The sequence below is a fragment of the Felis catus genome, chromosome A1 (assembly GCF_018350175.1).
Source record: "Felis catus isolate Fca126 chromosome A1, F.catus_Fca126_mat1.0, whole genome shotgun sequence".
Lineage (NCBI taxonomy): Eukaryota > Metazoa > Chordata > Mammalia > Carnivora > Felidae > Felis > Felis catus.
Genome location: NC_058368.1, coordinates 197,308,250 through 197,329,133, shown reverse-complemented (window position 1 = coordinate 197,329,133; position 20,884 = coordinate 197,308,250). Strand labels below are relative to the sequence as shown.

Here is a 20,884-nt window from a genome sequence, read left to right as displayed (position 1 = left end):
ACTCAGGGCATGATTTCACAGTCGTGAGATCAAGCCCCAGTCAGGCTCCAAGCTGAGTGTGGAGCCTGCTTGAGATTCTCTCTCCTTCTCTCTCTGCCCCTCCCCCGCTTATGCTTGAGCACACGCACACGTGTGCATGTGCTCTCTCTGTGTCAAGAAAAAAATTAAAATTAAAAAAAAGGAAATGTGTGTCTCTTTCCTTTTCTAGGTGTTTTGTTTTGGGTTTGGGGTTTTGTTTTAGAGAGGGTGTGTGCATGCATGAGCAGAGGAGAGGCAGAGAGAGAGAGAGAGAGAGAGAGAGAGAGAGCGAGAGCGCGCCAAGCAGGCTCCATGCTGTCAGTGTAGAGCCCGATGTGGGGCTTGATCCCACAAATGGTGAGATCATGACCTGAGCTGAAATCAAGAGCCAGACCCTTAATGGACTGAGCCACCCAGGTACCCATCTAGGTGTTTTCATTGATAAATTTCATTGGGTGACGTTGGAAAAGTCAACCATTTTCCCTTTGGTGCTTTCCTTGCATTCCTTATGTAATGTTGCTTTGGGTCCCCACCCATTCGGGTCTTGTTCCCGGGATGACTTTGTTCAAGTTCCTTTGGAAGTGGAGTCCCCAGATCTCCAGCCAGCTGTCTATACACAGCTCTGAGGCCCTGTCCCCTCCTTTGTTTCATGTATTGTACTTCTGTTAATAGAACCCAAGCTTACATCAGCCAAAAGGAGTCATAAGAGTAGTTCATATTCTATCCATTTAGAGAGATTTATCAAAATTCAGATGCCTAGATCTTACCCAGCCCTAGTGAATCAGAATCTCTGACTAGACCCATTCCAGGTAATTCTGATGTGCTTTCAGATGTCAGCAAATAATTCTCCAGGGGTTTCTTTTGCAGGGATAAGGGACAGGCCCAGGTGTAGATTTCAGGGATCTAAATGTCCCCTCAGGTCTCCTCTTCATCTCTGATATACACCAAAGTGAATTAAAAGCCTTAACCACAAGGGGGCAGCACATGCAGGAAGTCTAGCTCTTCCAATGAAAAGACTGCGAGAGGGTCCCTTTCATCTGCAAGCTTCAGCATCCATAAATAACCAAAAAAAAAAAAAAATGACTTACAGTTGTTCAGGGGTTCCCTATTGATTAAATCCTCAATCTTAATAACACAGGAGTTGGACGCGCCATTTTATAAGCAACGAAAGGGTTGTGTGAGCAAAGTCAGGTGACTTCTCCAAGGTCTTGCAGCTAGCAATTGACAGAGATGGCTTTTCTCAAACATTCCAGCCAGCAGCAGCACATACTGGAGGCTTCACCACTTAAGACAGCCGGGAGGATATAAACCAGACACGTATCCACAGCATCCCAACCCCCAACCCCTCCCTCAAGCAACATCTGTGCAGTAATAAAGATCAGAATTATCTTAACCTCCACAGAACCACATATGCCCAGAGGTTGAGCAAACAAGCAAAACAAATTTATCATACGTGCACTTCACTTAAAAGGTTTCAACAATACGTGAACATCCAGGGAAAGCAGGAAAGGAAACCATTTACATACAATGGACCAGGGCTTCTCAAACTGGAATATGGACATTAATGATCTGGCATCTGGGAAGAATAACGCCCCCCAAAGATGTCTTAGTCCCCAGAACCTGTGACTCTGTTACCTTACGTGGCTAGAGGGACCTGGTGGATAGGTTTAAGTTAAGGAATTCGAGAAAGGGACGTTGTTTGGGTTGACCAGATGTAATCACAAGGGAAGTAGGAAGGTCAGACTCAGAAGAAGAAACCCAGAAGCCAGAGGTCAGAATCAGAGAAAGCAATTTAAAGATACTGCTACCATGCTGGTTGTAGATGGAAGATGGGGCCTTGAGACGGGGAATGTGGGAAGCCAAAAGACATGGGACGGATTCTCCCCTAGAACTTCCAAGAGGAACACCGCCCTGATTTTAGCCCCGGGAGACCCGCTTCGGACTTCTGACCTCCAGAACTCTGAGACTAGAAAGCTGTGTTATTTGAAGCCCCTAAGTTCATCATTTGTTACAGCAGCCAGAGGAAACGAAAATACCTGGGAACTGGCAAGATGCAGGTCCTGATCCTGGGTCCACGAAGGGGTGAGAAGTTCCAGTGGGGCTTGCCTGCGGTGCCTGTGTGCTGCTCTTTGGACCACACTTGGAGAGTCGAGGCCGTCAGAACTCCCCCGCAGCTGGTCCTTCAAAGTCTGGAGACTTCACTTAGCACGGGATGGGAGCACGACCCCACGGACCCCTCAGTTCCTCACCTCTGACTCCCCAGGCGTCTGCCCACCTATTCCTTTTATTCCTATTTCTGCCCCCTGTGTATTTACTTTGGAGATTGTAGTCCTAAATCGGAGTGTTCACGTTCCTGCTGCCCCCTTCCCACCGTGCAACATGGTGCCTGGCATGGGATAGGCACTCTTAAGTGAATGAGTGAATGAATGAATGAACGGATGAACTAAAAAATCATGGAAACTCTTAGTTGTTTTCCAAACAGCTGCCTGACCGAATCTCTCGCAACTTGTATTTGCACAACTGAGTTTGTTTTAAGCTACGTAATCCAAACGTAGCTTGGACTGAACCCAGGAGCTGAATTTTCTCAGGCTGGGCTCGATGTTCCAAGCAGATGAAACCAATCTGCACATCGATCGATTTTTCCTCCCCCAATCTGAAAAGCCTGCTGCAGCAGGTCAGTGCCCAAGAGGCAGACTCTGAGAAGAAGATTCGCAGGCAGGAAGCGTATGGCGTTCTGCTCACAGGATCCCTGTGGGTGGGGGTGTGGAAAAACAGGACAAGGCAGAGGATGGAGTGGCCTGCGAAGCACACGCAACAGAGTCCTCGGCGGGTTCCTACAGGGAGCTCGGGAGTAGGCAGGCCCTGCAGAGTCTTCCTGGGACAAGGGTACCTGATAATGACTAGTCACTGGACCGGCTACATCCTCGTAATGGCCAGTCATTGAGGGCAGGCTGACCCGGGGCGTGGGGAGGGAGGGTATGAACTGGAGAAGGCACTCTTCCATTCTAGGCAAGCTCCAGAGGGGGACTCAGCTGAGAGCTGTCAACCACGAAAGCCGCCAGCCACTGGGGGACGGAGTGGGCCAGTCGTGATAGGTGGGGATCCAGGCAGACTCCACAACATGCACCACACATGCCTTCTGTTTCCTCAGGCATTGGGGGGAAAGCAGCAATTTAATCAAACTAAGCCCAGAATAGAGCTCTGCTTCACACCAATAGGACTAGAGAGGAGTAGACTAAAGATGCGGAAGGAAGAAGAACACTGATGTGGAAGAGTCCAGAACGGGGTGGGGGGGGGCGGTGCCTGGGTGGCTCAGTCAGTGAAGCAACCGACTTCAGCTCAGGTCCTGATCTCACAGTTCATGGGTTCGAGCCAGGCTTTGTGCTGACAGCTCGGAGCCTGGAGCCTGCTTCCAATTCTGTGTCTCCCTCTTCTCTGCCCCTCTCCCACCTGCACTCTGTCTCTCTCTCAAAAATAAATAAAACATTTAAAACTTTAAAGAAAAAAAAAAAGAGTTCAGAAGGAGGAGAACTGGGATGGCCTTGAGAGTGTGCACGGCGTTCCTCTGAGGTGGGATGAGAGTACGGAGGGATGAGCTGTGCATTTGGAGTAGCCCGTGGGTGAAGGCCACAGTATAACCAGGGAGGAGGAGAATAAAGGGGCCCACGGGGGTAGCATAGTGAGACGCTGATTGCCAAGGAATGAGAGGGCTGCTGGGCCCAGTGAGGGGCAGGCGGGGCGGCTGTTAAAAGTCTGCAGGGGCCCAGTCATGACAGTGTATGTCTCTCTTCCGGGAGCCTCAGGACAGAGCAGGGACAGCACACAACAGTTCAGAGCCGGCAAAGCAGAGGTGTCAGGGGGCTGGTGAGATGGTCACTGAAATGGGCCACCTTGGAGTCAGGCTGGATGAGGAGGCCAAGGGGGATGAAAGGAGATAAATCCCCATGTCCCGAGGTCATACGGAGAAAATCCAGCAGCTTGGGGTGATTTCAGGGAGCGGGAAAGTGAAAAGGCGGAGGCTGCAGCGGAGAATTTCAGAGACGGCGTTTATAGTGGTGGAGGGTGAAACGGAGCCCATGTAGAGGGTGGTGAGGAAAGTACTGATCCGCAGGAAGCCCGCCTATTCAGTTTGAAACGGTGTTATCAAGGTGACAGTCCTATACATCTGGAAAAGTCGACACCACCTTCAAACCACTTTGCTCCTAACCAAAGCCCAGTGCCCTCCCTGAAGGCAACCACAGGCCCTTTGCAGTATCCCATGAACTTTGGCTCTACATCCTAGACATGTGTATATGCGATCCCATTTCTGTAAGGAAGATTATATACACACATATGATCCTATATAGGATCATATTATATACATTATCATATATACTCATTTGCTCACTGCTTCTCTCTCTGCCCGGGACTTAGCCCACGTTGTGAGAATGACATCTCTTGACCTGGCCTGTTGCGCTTGACTTGTGACTGTAGCTTTGGGTTAAAAAGATTGGAACTCTCGGGGCACCTGGGTGGTTCAGTCAGTTAAGCATCCAACTTTGGCTCAGGTCATGATCTCACAGTCCGTGAGTTCGAGCCCCACATTGGGCTCTGTGCTGACAGCCCAGGGCCTGGAGCCGGTTTCGGATTCTGTGTTTCCCTCTCTCTCTGCCCCTCCCGCACTCACACTCTGTCTCTCTATCTCTCAAAAATGAGTGTTTAAAAAGATTAAAAAACGGGGCGCCTGGGTAGCTCAGTCGATTAAGCGTCCGACTTCGGCTCAGGTCACAGTTTGTGAGATCTCGCAGTTTGTGAGTTCGAGCCCCGCATTGGGCTCTGTGCTGACAGTCCAGAGCCTGGAGCCTGCTTCGGATTCTGTGTCTCCCCCTCTCTCTGCCCCTCCCCCGCTCATGTTCTGTGTGTGTGCGTCTCTCTCTCTCTCTCCTTCAAAAATACACAAACGTTAAAAAGAAATTGTAACTCTTGTGGAAGAGACTTTGTGAGGACAGCCCTGGCAGCAGCCTGTGAAAGGTGAGGGCCCTTTCAGGGCTGAAAGGGTTCCTCTTTCCTCTCACTAGAGGCAGAGCAAGTGAGCCCCAATGGCTGAGCCACGTGGATTTCTAACATTTTCCTGTTTCTAGGTGAGAGTTTTTAGTCTCGCTTCCTGGAATCGAAACAAAGTTCAAAACAAATTTCTAAACAAAGGGATCCTCTGCTTCCCCAGATCTCGATTCCATTCCCTGAGAGGAACGAGCCAAGGTACTTCTCCTCTGACGACTTTCCCAGCAGAGCCCCGTGGCTTCCTCCTGCACCTTCCTGGAGGCCACCAATTGTTGTGAACATCCTCATGGGTGTAGATTTTTATTTCTATTAACCCTTTTCTTCATGTCCTCATAATTATGCAGGGAGAAGAAGACTGTTTTCCCAATAGAAGTTATTCGAGACTTTTCGACGGTCTAGGGTTCAGTGGTCTCTCCTAAAAGCCAGCACCCAGCTGGGCAAGGTGAAAAGGATTCTAGACACATTCAACCCTGATGCTGCCTCTGCTCAGCCTCTCAGCAGATGGTTCGAGGGCGGGGTGCATCCGCTATCAAGCGGGAAGGTCACTCCTACCTCCAGGGCTTGACAAAGCGGTTGCGAAGAGAAAATTAGAAAGATCCTTGGAAGCGTTTTGTTCATTGTGAAGTGCTGGGCAGCACGGAATGTGTTTCTTTAAGCTGAGTCCACACAACTGGAGGGAGATTAATCGCAGCCTGGAATAAAGGGAAAGGAAACAGAAGCACGTCGCCTTCAAATGTGAAGTCACGCTGCTTTGAAAGCACCTGCATTCAGACCCTCACAAGACTGTGAAATGAAGAGGCAGGCTTAAATTCTTACTGCCTTTGCAAGAGAAGGCATGGAGACGGGGCAGGAAAGCCCGAAGCCTGTTCTCCTGGTCTTTATCTGAGTACTTCCCCGCAAGGAGATGGAAACAGGGACACAGGCCAGCCTCATTTAGCATCGTTGTAATTGGCCCAGAGGAAGGACCACACCCTGAAATCCTCATGGCAACAGAGCTCACCCCACATTCCCAGGCAGGGAAACGCTGTCAGGAACAAACTGTGGGAAGGTCCAGCAGGCCTGCGTGAGAGGAGAGAGGATGGGCTTGTCGTATGGGTAGATGTAGGTGAATGATGATAAAGGCAGTGAAAGTGCATGGACCGCTTCATATGGACGCACTACACCTAGTATTTGACTCTACCATACCAAGCCCCTCCCAATGATGGGTTTATTTTCCTGTCATTGTCTAGCCCCTAGACCTCAGCACCAAGGAAAAGCAAACAAGTGCTCAAACACCCCCCTTGTTGGTCCCAGGACACAAAGGACACTTCCATCCCTGCATTACACCCCGAGACCCAGGAAGAAACCCAGGCACGGCTCAGCCTGGACATGCACGGGCGTGTCCAGTAGGTGGCAGCAGCTAGCAGCCGTGCCCCCAGACCCGGACACCCACCCAGTGCAGCCGCCCTGTGGGCCTGCACGGGGGAGGTCGAACTCCCCTATTTCATTTTGCTCATCTTGGAATACAAGACTCTAGAAGAGGACCGGGATTCATGAACCAGTCGCAGGGGCTCAGGCAGGGGCCTTTGGCTCCTGACATTGGCAAAAAGATGGATCCTGAGGCCTGTCACTGTTTCAAGCCTGGGCAGGATACACTGCCCTGCAGAGCCCCAGCCCTGGGTGCTGCCCCTGCCCTGCCTCTCTGTGCTCCACGCCCTGTTTGGGCTCTCCAGCCGTGGGCGTAGTCCGGGGTGTATGTGAGCTGGGGCTCCAGCCCTGCTCCTACCAGGCATTTGGGTCTGAGGGAGCTGCAGGATGGGGTGCTCGTGCCCTCCCATCCTCCCCACTACCCTCTGCTCCTTCCTGCTCTGACCTGGGCCTACTAGTCCACTTGCTTTCAAAGCCAGAGTCTACAGCCCAGACTCAGAGGGGATGGCAGAAGGAGAGACGGCACCTGACGATACAGAACTGGAATGCCTTTTCACCCCCAGGTGATAAGTGAGGTTGGAAGATTGGAGTACTTAAAGGCAAATGGGGTGAAAAAAAATGAAATGAAAAGTGTTTAAGTTGGAAACTATCCCCACTCTAAAGGGACATGATCTTATATGTCGAAAATCATAAAGAATCCAATTTTTAAAAACCATTAGACTAGAGGAGTTTAGCAAGGTTGCAGGATATAAGAACAATATACAAACATCAATTTTTTTCTCTGCATTAACGATGAACAGTCCAAAAATGAAATTAAGAAAACAATTCAATTTACAATAGCATCAAAAATAATAAAATACTTAGAAATATGTTCAACAAAAGAAGGGCAAAACCTAAACTCTGGGAGCTACAAAACATCACTGAAATAAATTGTAGATCTCAGTGAAGGACAACATTTCATGTTCATGGATTTGGAAGATTTAATACTATTAAGATGGCAAGACTCCCCAGACTAATCTAGATATTCAATGTAATCTCTATCAAAATCCCAGCAGCTTCCTTTCCAGAAACTGACAAGCTGACACTAACATCCATATGGAAACTTAGGAACCCCGCATAGCCAAACGGTCTTGAAAACAAAGGGTAGGGGCGCCTGGGTGGCTCAGTCGGTTAAGCGGCCGACTTCGGCTCAGGTCATGATCTCGCGGTCCAGTGAGTTTGAGCCCCACGTCGGGCTCTGTACTGACAGCTCAGAGCCTGGAGCCTGTTTCAGATTCTGTGTCTCCCTCTTTCTGACCCTCCCCCGTTCATGCTCTGTCTCTCTCTGTCTCAAAAATAAATAAACATTTAAAAAAATTAAAAAAAAAAAAAGAAAACAAAGGGTAAAGTTGTCAATTTTACACTTCCTGATTTCAAAACTTACTATAAAGGAATGGTAATCAAACAGTGCATTACTGATATAAGGATAGATCATTGCAACAGAATTGAGAGTCCGGAAATAAACCCATGTCAATTGATTTTCCACAAGGGGACCAAATCAATGGAGGAAAAATTAGTCTTTCAACAAATGGTGCTGGGAGAACTGCATGGCCACATGCAGAAGAATGAAGTTGAATCCTTACCTCGCACTATTACACAAATCAACTCACGGTAATGGAAATGTAGTATTGCCTTTAACTAATGAGGCTCTGATTCATTTTGGTAATAAGGCAGCTGGAGACCTTCTGAAGAAAGTGTCCAATTTGGGCCCTTAAAGCAACTGGGGGAGAAAGAGCCCACACTTTCCCTGCTGCCCTGTCTTGGGCATAATATATATAATATCCCTCAACTGGCTCTGGGCATCCTCTGTCAAATATCAGAATGCCCAAGTTGCTGCTGAGACTGTGCTGTGAGCTCCAGGGTAAGCTAAGGTGGTCACCAACCTCCCTGGCTGAGCAAAAATCATCACAGCCTTCTTTTACTGAGGGACCCCTCAACCACATTATATTCTCAAACCTCGGTACAGTGAAGAGGCTGGGCAGGCCTGGCTTATTATTCTCCCTGCTTCCACAAAATATAAGACGACATGCTCTACATAGCCCTGGATTTGTTGTACCAACTGTATCAATCTACTATTTTCTAAGTCATCAACTCAGTTATAACCACAGCTCCAAATCCATGGGTAGGACTGGAACAACACTATTCGTACTTGAAAAAGACCCTATTGATCTTGGGGAGCGTGGGCCTTCCGAAGATACTAGGAACGTCCAGTCAGCTGGCAGGCAGATGATATAGCAATGTGAGTAGCCTAGAGAGAAACAGGCCCACTCCAATTTTCTGTCACTTTCCTAAACCTACAGAGACCATCTCACCCCGTCACTGAAAATGAATTCAGGCCCAAGGAGGGTGGGGGGGGAGAGGGATGTCCGTGCAAGGCCTCAGCCCTGCCACTTTTGCACTTCCCCCTGGGATGTGGTAGGAGGCCATCAACCCTCATTCTTCATGGCTGAATCCTGGCTCATAATCTCATTTGATTCATAATACGATCATGCTCCCAAGTAAGTAGAGCCATCAGCAGCTCATCCGTGAGGAGCTGGCCTGAACAACTGCCGAGTAGGTGGAGTCGAGGCGAAAAATGCCCCTCCTCATACCTGTTGCTCTTAAGAGACAAAGCAAAGCCCTTTCCTTAACCCCATCCTTTGTGAGACTACATCGTCCCCACTTCCATAGGAAGTGTCGAAGAGGTTACCATAAATGTAAAGGTTAAAGAGGATCCATGAGATACAATTTCTTTACAGTTAGGCCATTTCAGCAAAAAGTCTAGGGGCAGGAGACACAACGTTGACGAACCATGAAGCCAGGCTGACTCTAGTCCGAAGGAAGCTTGTACAACTGTTACAACAAGCTCATTGTGAGTCATTAAGAAAAGCTAAGAATTGCTATGGGATGGGAAGTGGGGCTGGAGGAATGTCAGGGGGCTGGAGGAAAATAATCATAAACAATAGAGAACTTTATGCCCACCCTGGCAGGCATAAGCCAAGCTTGGCTAAAACCAACTTTGCTAGCCAAACTTGGCTCAAATTAACTTTCCTGCTGGTAGAATTAGCATAGAGGTAAAGAATCTTTCAAACCAGAAGTTCTTTTAGAAAATACCCAGTCTAGAGTGTATCTATATAGTTTTTAAAGCCTCATCTAGATTTTAAAAGGACATTATTTTTTTTTTTTAGTTCAAAATCATTGTTTTCTTTTTTTTTTTTTTTAACATTTATTTATTTTTGAGACAGAGAGAGACAGAGCATGAACGGGGGAGGGTCAGAGAGAGGGAGACACAGAATCTGAAACAGGCTCCAGGCTCTGAGCGGTCAGCACAGAGCCCGACGCGGGGCTCGAACCCATGGACCGCGAGATCATGACCTGAGCCGAAGTCGGCCGCTTAAACGACTGAGCCACCCAGGCGCCCCCAGAATCATTGTTTTAAACAGAAATGTAACTTGGAGCTCCATAATCAACAACAAAGAAAATCTTTATGAATCTTATTCACCCTCACAACAATCCGGTGAGGCAGCACTGCTATTGTTCCTTTTTTACAGATGAAGAAACTGAGGTACACAAGACTGAAGTTCTTGCCAGGGTCACACAGCGAGGCTACTGTTGTACAGCAGGGCACAAGAAGAGCTTCCTTGTTTAAAGCAGGGTAGAGGGCAGGGTTCAGAGCGAGGAAGGTGTCAGTATCCCGGCAAATGACCCTTCCCCACAGCTCACATGACCCTGTTTGAAAAAGTCCGATAAGAAAATCAGGAGACAGAGGTTGAAAATGGTGGCGGCTGGGTCCTGGGTTTCTGGGCTGCCAGGTCAGGCCGGGGCACAGCTGAGGACTTCCATGCCGAGTGGGGCCCACGACGCAGAGGGCTCAGCTGTCACATGGAAAGCCCTCACCTACTTTGTAGGGCTCCTTGGCCTGGGAGCAAGCACGCCGAACGTCCTCCTGAAGTCACCTCACAGACGGCACGACCCACGTACGTCACCAAGCCCTTTCCCTGGGGAGATGGTAATCATACTCTATTCCGTAACTCTGGCGTGAATTCACCTCCCAGCAGCTGTGGAGATTAACAAAGAGAACCCAGACCGCTACCCAGTTGGGGACCACAGCACTGGTCTGGACCATGACTCTGCCCGTGGACCAGAAAAATACATGAGACCCTAAGCTTACCTTCCTCACTTGTATCAAATGATGTCCAGGATACTGACCTTCCATGCCTTCGCTTATGGCAGGAGGTGGCTTAGATAAATAACCCACATTGGTCCATGGGGAGGAAAGAAAGAAAGAAAGCCAGAAGACAAACAGAATCACTAAAGGTTCAGGTGGAATAAAAAGACGACAAAGATAATAAGGACAAATCCTTAGGATCCAGAAACAAGCACAGAAATCAAAGCCCTGCGAATAGATGAGAGCAGGTGCCATGGCGACTCTGGGGTGAGGTGTCAGTGAAAACATGAGTCCTTGGAGCTGGGGCTGGCCTTCTAATTCCCCTTCCTCCTTACTAAAGATGACTTTGGGCCTAGGTCAAGCGGGGGACCTGGAAAGGCGCTCCGCGCATATAGCTTGAAGTCTGAAAGTGTTGCTATTTCATCAAAAAGGAATTAGAAGACTTCCTTCCACCTTCCAAGGACCCCCTAAAGAAGCTGTGTGTCTATCTGAGGGCTTGTGTGGAAAAAATCAAATACCCAGGCCGGCTCTGTAGGAAGATACAGGATCTGAATTTACCCTGAGGTCTGTAGGAATCCCAATCAGGGGAGTTAGTGACAAAAACTAGCCCCTGGATGTTAATTCTCTAAGGAGATAACAGAAACAATCACAAAACTACTCTTTCACAGTGTAGGGTTAATGAGAAGCCTTTTTTTTTTTTTTTTTTTTTAATGTTAAAGAGTAGTTCAGAGTACTTTGCCCTTGAGTAACATGGGTTTGAACTGCCCAGGTCCACTTACACACAGATTTTTTTGATAAATACAGGACAGTACTGTCCATGTTTTTTCTCTTCCTCATGAGTTTCTTTTTTTTTACTCAGTACGTTTAATGGGATGATTTCCACAAACTATACACAAAGTTTCTAACCGTCACAATTCAGTAAAATACAAAAGATGACCTTAAAGAAGATGGAAAGAGAAGGCAACACCAGTGGTGACGCCTTCCAATCCTGGTGGGTCTAGGGGTGGGGAGGGGGTGATGGTTTCTTTTTAACCCGAGCCCCTTATTTCAATGTACAAAGGAATGACTCTGATTGATACTAAATTGGATTGAAAACAAAGTGGACTAAAAAGCAAATCTACTCTATGTTGGTATGGAAATGAGAAAAAAGAATTGAGTCTTTCAAAGTAGGATGGGAGACAGTTGGGGAAAGATTCTGTGGTTCACACTGCTCCATTTTTACTGAAAGTAAAATCAGGGCAGCCCGGTATTTCTTTTCTTTAATCCCCTTTGCATATGCTTGCAAGGTTCGCCAGCTGTCCACACGGTCATCTTCACTTTCCTCAAAGTTGCCTGCCACTCCCTTTCTCACTTGGCTTTTTCTCCAGCTTCTATCTTTTCTCCCCGTTACTTCCTTTCCTGCACCTCTCGCGGGTGCTCGCGCTCCTCTCTCTTGCCTTTCAATTTCCAGCTCAGCAAAGCGTGTGGCTGTCTGTTTATACACTGTTTGTTTGAACAGCTCAGGATCCCCCTCCTCCACATTTGTAGGTTTCGTTTCTCCTTTGATTGCTTGTTTCACTCTCTCCCAGTGTGTCCTATGTATTCTTTTCCTGCTTGATTTATATCCAGGGTCCTCTTCCTTTGCTCCTGATGCAGGAGCAACTTGTAAGCTTCGTCCACAGCTTCAAAAGCCTTTTGTGCTATCAGCATCATCTTAATTTTTGTCAGGATGCACCAATATGGATAACTGTCAAAATGTCTTTTTTATTCCTTCATCTGTCACTTCAGGATCGATCTGAAGAACCTCAAATGGGTTCAAATTGAAGCAGGAAGAAACAGGGCAGGTCGATCTTTCAATCTGACTTTTGGGTGTTAGAACTGAATCTGTCTTTTCTATTTGTTTCACCTCACTGTAGAAGGTCATAAATGCTTCCTCAATGCTCCCTCTGCCAGCTGAATCGCTGCTCATTCCTAGAGCCACCATTTCTCCTTCTTGATGACTGTCTCAATTACATTTTCTTTTCTCCAGCTTACTTTATTAGAAGAATACAGTATATAATACATATAACATAGAAAATATGCATTAATGCCTATTTATGTTATCAGTAACAGTTCTGATTAACAGTTGGCGTTAGTAATTAATTCTGGGGGGAGTCAAAAGTTACACACAGATTTCCAACTGTGCTCGGGGTCAGCATTTCTAACCCCTGCATTGTTCAAGGGTCAACTGTAGATCACAGAGAGATACTCATCACACAAGGAAGTTAACTAATGAGAGAGAAACCCGGCAGCTGCAACCAGACAGTAAATCAGCATTGAAAGAATGGGAAATAATAGAGCTAGAAATGAAAGAATAGGCAAGTCAAAGTAATTTAAGAGATTTTTAAAATTAGGAACCATAATGAAGCAATAGAGTATTATGGGAAAAGGTACAGACAGATTTGATAAATAACAAAATCGAAGCCCTGGAAACAAAACACAAAGGCACTGCGTAGAAGGACTCACCGGGTAAGTTAAATAAAAGATTCAGTAGGGGCGCCTGGGTGGCGCAGTCGGTTAAGCGTCCGACTTCAGCCAGGTCACGATCTCGCGGTCCGTGGGTTCGAGCCCCGCGTCAGGCTCTGGGCTGATGCCTCAGAGCCTGGAGCCTGCTTCCGATTCTGTGTCTCCCTCTCTCTCTGCCCCTCCCCCGTTCATGCTCTGTCTTTCTCTGTCCCAAAAATAAATAAAACGTTAAAAAAAAAAAAAAAGATTCAGCACAGCAGAGGAAAAAATTAGTGAGCCCAAACACAGATCTGCAGAAATCACTCAGAATGTGGCAGGGAGAAACCAGAAAATGAAAGAATTAACCAAGCAGGATGGAAGATGGAAGGAGATGCCCGGTGGCATCTGATAGAACTTGCACAGGAGAGGCTCAAAGAGATGGTATTCACAGGGAGAATGATGAGGAACATTCCAGAATGGAAGACATGAATCTTCAGATTGAAAATGCACACCAAGTTCTAAAGAAGGTGGATAAAAATAACAGGTTTTTTAAAAATATGATTTCTATTTCTTTGCAGGTTTTGTGTGTTCGGGTCTTTCCTCCCAACCCTTTTGTCTGGGTTTAATTTCGATTTCATCTAAATGTTCACTTCAGTAAGATGAAAAAAGTAAGTAAAAATATAAGAATACAGATTGACAAAATAAACACAAATAATATGTATAGAAGGAAATAACAGTAATCGATGATAACATTAATGAAATACGTCTATGTTTTAAGAGCTCATTTTCTGGGTACTGTTGTTATAGAATTATTTATTGCTTCGGTGACAAACAGGCCATTTCTCCATGGGCAGATCAGAAATCCACTTCTGGGGTGATTTCACTCTCAGTGTACTGTCTATGCAGTCAGTAAAGCCTTCCAGGGGAAACACACCAGCGCGGGGAGGGAGCCTGTGGGAAGAGGAGGAGGACCACCAAATGCCAGAACTTGACACCAAAGAAACACAGACTAAGAGTGACACCCAGTGGCCAGACTACCTGCATAGCGCAGGATGCTTCCTAGGACCCCCACACCCTGGCTGCTGCTTGTGGCCAGATCGTTTGTGGGGGTTTCCTCTCATTGATGTGTTTCAGGGAGGTCTGTGATCTAGAGAGTGCTTTGGTGGGGGTGTGAGGAGCCGGTTCCCCTCTCTCCTCCTCTGCCATCTATCCCTGTCTCCTGGCTCACTTTCCCCTTCCCTACCCCATGTGCAATCTCTGGTGATGGGGTCCCATAGGTGACCAGGTAGAGAGGCCAACAGAAGACACGATAGAAACAAGGAGAATTTCTCCCACCACCACTTCGATACAGGGGTGATGTTCTCCATGGTGAGAGTGTACCCCCTACAGCGAAGCCAGTTAAAATGTGATAAATTAATTTAGTGGTACTGACCTCTTGAAATTCAGGGAGAGGGTATAAGATATTGGAGTGCCAGTGCAGACAATCCACGTCATCACAAAAAAGGTCCCAATGAAATTAGACCTCGTTAGATCCACCCCATTTCTGCAAACAGTGCAGCAACAGCCAACTTGGAGATTGCACTAAGGAAACGCTGGCTCAGATGCAAAAGCTCCTAAGAAAATTATAAAATCTGACACCTGTCCCACCACCCAATTAAATCGTCTCTCAGAAGTCACCACCCATAATCACCACCACAATAAGAACTAGCACAAATTGATCACACACACACACACACACACACACACACACCATGCCAAGCACCATCCTAAGTGCCTTACATGCACTGGCTCATTTAAATTCTATCAGGCAATCCTATTAGGCAACTACTAATATTATACTCATTTTACAGATGAGAAATTTGAGGCATAGAAAGAGAAATTAATGTGTCCAAAGTCACAGAGCTGGTGAACTAACGAAAACACATGATGTTCTCACATCGTCCCCAAACGCCCTTCAGGCAGGCTGAACCTTGGAGGATGTAGACAGTCCTAGGCAAAAACGTGAAGGAGGGTACAAAAAGTAGTGGGAAAGAAACAGATGAAGACTTGGCAGTCAAACGTTCAATGTATGTTTGGCAGATAATACAGAGTCCATATGAACTATGGCCAAAAAAATTATATGGAAGGCAGTATTATGAGTCATGATGATGGGGGGCGGAGAACGGCAGCCAGATTGTGCTGCATGTTGTACGTCAGCCCGAAGAGATTGAAATTAACCTTGTAGGCAGTGGTGAGTGATGAAGGATTTATAAACGAGTAAATGTCACAGTCAAAATTAATGTCCTTACAAAGATGTATTTGGTTGTGGTGTCTAGATGGTATACAGATGAAGTATGAGTTTGAGCATGGGTCATCCTTTAAAAAATTTTTTTTACATTTATGTATTTTTGATAGACAGAGAGAAACAGAGCACAAGTGGGGGAGGGGCAGAGAGAGAAGGAGACACAGAATTGGAAGCAGGCTCCAGGCTCCGAGCTGTCAGCACAGAGCCTGATGCGGGGCTCGAACCCACAAACCGTGAGATCATGACCTGAGCCAAAGCCGGATGCTTAACCGACTGAGCCACCCAGGTGCCCCAAGCATAGGTCATTCTTCCACAAATTCAGTGTGTCTTAGTCAATGTACCATGTGCGTGAGAAAAAAAAATATCTGTTCTATAGTGATAGGATATGGTGTTCTCTAAATATCAGTTATGTCAAGATGATTCGTTTTTGGATGATCTTTATTTTTACTGACTTTGTGTATTCTTCCAGTTATGTGTGAATTTTTGTTCTTTTAATTGCTGAAGGTGTTAAGATCTCCAACTGTGATTGTAGAATTTTCATTTCTTCCTTAAATTCTCTCAATTGCTTCTTTGTGTATTTTAAGGATCTATTATTCAGCACCCACATTAATGATTGTATATCTTTTTGGGTACGACAGCCACTCCAGCCTTCTTGTGCTTGCAGTTTACGTGATATATTTTCCAATCCCTTTGCTTTTAAACTATCTTTATGTTTAAAATGTACATCTTGTGAAGAGCATTCGTTAGGTCTCACTTTTTTTCGTCAGCTCTGACAATCACTCCCCAGTAATTAGAGTGTTATTTTACAGACTTCTAGACCCCATAGTTCGTGACGAGAAATCAAATGTCTTTAGACTTGATATTTTGTAAAGAAAAAGCATTCATGACACTTGTTAAAGATGTTAAGAAAGACCCTATTTGAGGAGGGACTACTGTAGTGGGGTTTTACAGTAGGGGAGACAGATCAGGCTCAACTCCGAATACAAGAAGAAGTGAAGATTTATAGCCAAGGAGCAGCACAGGGGAAGTAAATGGAAAATTACTAAAACAAAACATCAGGAATATGAGGATTCTTGATAGGCTTGCTCAACAGAATTCTTGCTGAAGGCAAGCCAGGATGATAAGATATTGAGGGTAGGAGGTGAGGAATTTGATCAGATATCAAGGGTGATCAGATACTAAGAGGGAAGGACTCAGGAGGATTCTTGTTACACCTGGGCTAAGTGGACCCAGGACAGAGCCTCAGGCTGGGAACCTAGTCAGACTCAGGAACTTGATTCAAGTTTGGTCAAGGTAGAGAATCTGTCATATTCCACCGTATGTCGTGTGTCATTTTCCCTAGCTCTTTCAACATTTTCTCTTTACCTTTGGTTTTCAACACTTGGACTATGATGTGACTAGGTGTAGTTTTCTTCTAATTTATCTTATGGAGCTTCTTGAATTTGTACCTGTGAGAAGATGTCTGCCCTATGCTACCCCCCCCCTTCATTTGAGGAGTCCAATTATGTGGGGAGTCTATAATGTTAGACCTTTTGATATTGTCTCCCATGTCCCTGAGGCTCTGTTGACCTTTTTTTTAACTTTCTTTGAACAGTTTGAGGATTACAACAAAATTGAGATGAAGATACAGAGATTTCTTACATACCCACTAGGCCCCCCCCAACACACACATGCATAGCCACCCCGTTCACATGACTGGTACAATATTTACCAAGGATGAATCCACATTGACACAGCATAATCACCCAAAGTCCATAGTTTGTCATAGGATTCATTCTTGCTGTTGGATATGCTATGGCTTTGGACAATGTACAATGACATACAGTCATCATTATAATATCATACAGAATATTTTCACTGCTTTAAAAATCCTCTATGCCCTGCTTATTCATCACAACCCCCTCCCCCACAATCACTGGTCTTTTTACTATCTCCATAGTTTTTCTTTTTCCAGAGTGTCATATAGTTGGAATCATACAGTATGCAGCCTTTTCAGAGTGGCTTCTTCCACTTAGCAAGATGCATTTAAGGTTCCTCCACATCTTTCTGTGGCTTGATAACTTGTTTCTTTTTAGTATTGAATAATATTCCATTGTCAGGATGAACCACAGTTTATCTATCCTTTTACCCATTGCAGGACATCTTGGTTGCTTCCAAATTTTGGCAATTAGGAATAAATATCCATGTCCAATTTTTTACATGAACAGTGATTACTGGATCTTATGATAAGACTATATTGCTTTTGTAAGAAACCACCAAACTGTCTTCCAAGGTGGCCGTACCATTTGCATTTCCACTAACAATAAATGAGAGTTCCTGTTGCTTCACATCTTCACCAGCATTTGGTGATGTCAGTATTCCAGAATTTGGGCATTCTAATACGTATGTCATGGTATAAATGTGCATTTCCCTAATGACAAATGATGAGGAACATCTGTTCATATACTTATTTTCCTTCCGCATATCTTCTTTAGTGAGGTGTCTGTTAAAGTCTTTGGTCTGTTTTTTAATTGGGGTGTTAGTTTTGTTATTGTTGAGTTTTAAGGGTTCTTTGCTTATTTTGGACACCAGTCCTTTATCAGATACATTTTTTAAATAAATGTTTTCTCCCCAACTGTGGCTTGTCTTCTCATTCTCTTGACATTGTCTTTCACAGAAGCACAAGGTGTTTGTTTGTATTAATTTTAATGAAATCCAGTTTGCCAATTATTTCTTCCAAGGATCATGCCTTCCCAAGGTCATCTAGGTTTTCTCCTATGTTATCTCGTAGGAGTTTTATCGTTGCCCATTTTACATTTAGGTCTGTGCTCCATTTTGAGTTAATTATTGGGAAGGATGTAAGTTCTGTGTCTAGACCAGACACAGGCCCAGATGTCCAGTTATTCCAGCACCATTTGTTGAAAAGACTGTCTTGGCTGCATTCTTGTGCTTTGGTTCCTTTGTCAAAGATCAGCTGACTGTATTTATGGGAGACTATTTCCTGGGCTCTCTGTTCTCCTCCATTAATCTATTTGCCTATCTTTTCCAATACCACACTGTCTTGATTACTGCAGCTTTATAGTAAGTCTTGAATTCAGCTAGCATTAGCCCTCCAATTTTGTTCTTCTCTTTCAATATTGTGTTAGCTCTTCTGAGTCATTTGCCTCACTCCATATAAATTTTGAAATCATTTTGCCAATATCCATAAAATAACTTACTGGGAGTTTGATTGGGATTGCATTGAATCTACAGATCAAGCTGGGGAGAACAGACAGCTTGACAGTATTGAGTCTTCTCACTCATGAACATGAATATATCTCCATTTATGTAGTTCTTTGATTTCATTTATCAGAGTTTAGTAGATTTCCTAATACAGATCTTGTACATACTTTGTTAGTAAGTATTTCCTTTTGGTGAATGCTAATGTAAATGGTAGTGTGTTTTTAATTTCAGATTCCACTTGTTCATTGTTAGTATTTAGAAAAGCAATTGACGTCTATATGCCAACTTGTATTTTGAAAACTTGCTATGATTACTTATTATACATAGATGATCATGTCATTTGTGAACAATGATAGTTTTAAGTCTTTCTTCCCAACCTGTATGCCTTTGGTTTCCTTTTCTTGCCATACTGCGTTAGCAAGGACTTCTAGTACAATGCTGAAACTGAGTTCTGAGTAGGGATATCCTTGCCTTGTACCTAACCTTAGAGGGAAAGTTTTGAGTTTCTCACAATTAAGTATGATGTTACCTGTAGGTTTTTTGCAGACAGTCTTTATCAAGTTGAGACAGTTCCCCTCTATTCTTAGTTTACTGAGAGTTTTTATCTTGAATGGGTGTTAGATTTTATTAAATGCTTTTTCTGCATCTATTGATATGATCATGTGATTTTTTTCTATGGGATGGATTATATTCATTGATTTTCAATGTTAAACCTGCTTGCATATCTGGATAAATCCTACTTGGTCATAGTATATAATTCTTTTTATACTTTTTTGGATTCAATTTGCTAATATTTTGTTGAGGACTTTTGCATCTATGGTCACAAGAGGTATTGCAGTTTTCTATTCTTGTGATGTTTATGTTTGGTTTGGTATTAGAGTAATGCTGGCCCCATAGAATGAATTAGGAAGTATTCCCTCTGCTTCTATCCTCTAGAAGAGATTTTAGAGCATTGATATAATTTCTAACTTAAACATCTGGTAGAATTCACCCAGGAGCCCATCTGGGTCTGGTTCTTTCTTTTTTGGAAGTTTATTAATTGTCAATTCAATTTCCTTAATAGATAAGGGCTTATTCAGAGCATCTATTTCTTCTTGTGTGACTTTGGACAGGTTGTTCATTTCAAGGAATTAGTCCATTTTGTCTACATTGTCAGATTTGTGGGCATAGAGTTGTCCATACTATTTCTTTATTATCCTTTAATTTCTGTGGGTTCTAATAATAATGTCCCCTCCTTCGTTTCTGATATTAGTGATTTGTGTCCTCCCTCTTCTCTTCATCTATTTTATTTTTTATATATTTTATTCGTCTTTTCAAAGAGCAGTTTTGAGTTTCATTGATTTTTCTCTATTGATTTCCTGTTTTCAATTTCATTGGCTTTTGCTCTAATCGTTACCATTTCTTTTCTTCTATGTACTGTGGATTTAATTTGCTCTTCTTTTTCTAGTTTCCTAAGGTGGAAACATAGATTATCAATTTTAGATATTTCTTTTTTTTTAATAAATGCATTCAATGCTAGAAATTTCCCTCTAAGTACTACTTTCATTGCATCCCACAAACTTTGATAAGTTGTGATTTCCATTTCATTGAGTTCCAAAAATTTTTTTAAATTTCTCTTGAGATTTCTTCTAGAATCCATGTGTTATTTAAAAGTGTGCTATTTATAGGGCACCTGGGTGGCTCGATCGGTTGAGTGTCCAACTTCAGCTCAGGTCATGACCTCACAGTTCATGAGTTCAAGCCCCACATTGGGCTCACTGCTGTCAGTGCAGAGCCTGCTTTGGATCCTCTGTCCCCACCCCCCCCCACAACCCCCCCGTCCCTCCTCTGTTCACACATGCTCTCTCTCTCTCAAAAATAAATAAACATTAAACAAAATTAAACGTGTGCTGTTTAATCTCCACGTCTTTTGGGATTTTCCAGTTATCTTTCTGTTATTGATTTCTAGCTTAATCCTGTGGCAGTGTGATAGCAGAAACCGTATGATTCTATTCTACATGAGGAGTGTTTTAAAATTTTTAAAAAGCATACCTAATATTCAATACAATCATTAAAAAACAGTCAAGCTAAAAGAAGACAGGAAAAGAAGAAAATGGAACAAAGGACAAATGGAACAACAACAATAACAACAAGAAAAAGGTTAACAAGATGGTAAATTTAGGCCCAACCAATAATAATTACATTAAGTGAAAATGGCCTAAACTCTCCACTTAAAGATTGCCAGATTGGATAAAGGGAACTAAATATATAAGTATAAATATAAAGATATAACTAGGTTAAAAATA

At 44.3% G+C, this 20,884-nt stretch overlaps 1 protein-coding gene and 1 pseudogene across 2 annotated transcripts in view; both read right to left on the bottom strand.

Moving 5' to 3' along the window:
• SH3TC2 (SH3 domain and tetratricopeptide repeats 2) overlaps positions 1 to 20,884 on the bottom strand; it is an 88,056-nt gene that overhangs the window by 55,329 nt on the left and 11,843 nt on the right. Inside the window, exon 1 of one of the 2 annotated variants that reach the window (XM_019810918.3) lies at positions 2,055 to 2,539. The exons of the other annotated variant lie outside the window; for it this stretch is intronic. The gene's annotated coding sequence lies outside the window, so the exon portion shown is untranslated. Of the gene's footprint in view, positions 1 to 2,054; positions 2,540 to 20,884 lie in introns of those variants that run through there. 2 annotated transcript variants of the gene reach the window in all.
• Positions 9,945 to 13,239, bottom strand: LOC101088464 (annotated as a pseudogene).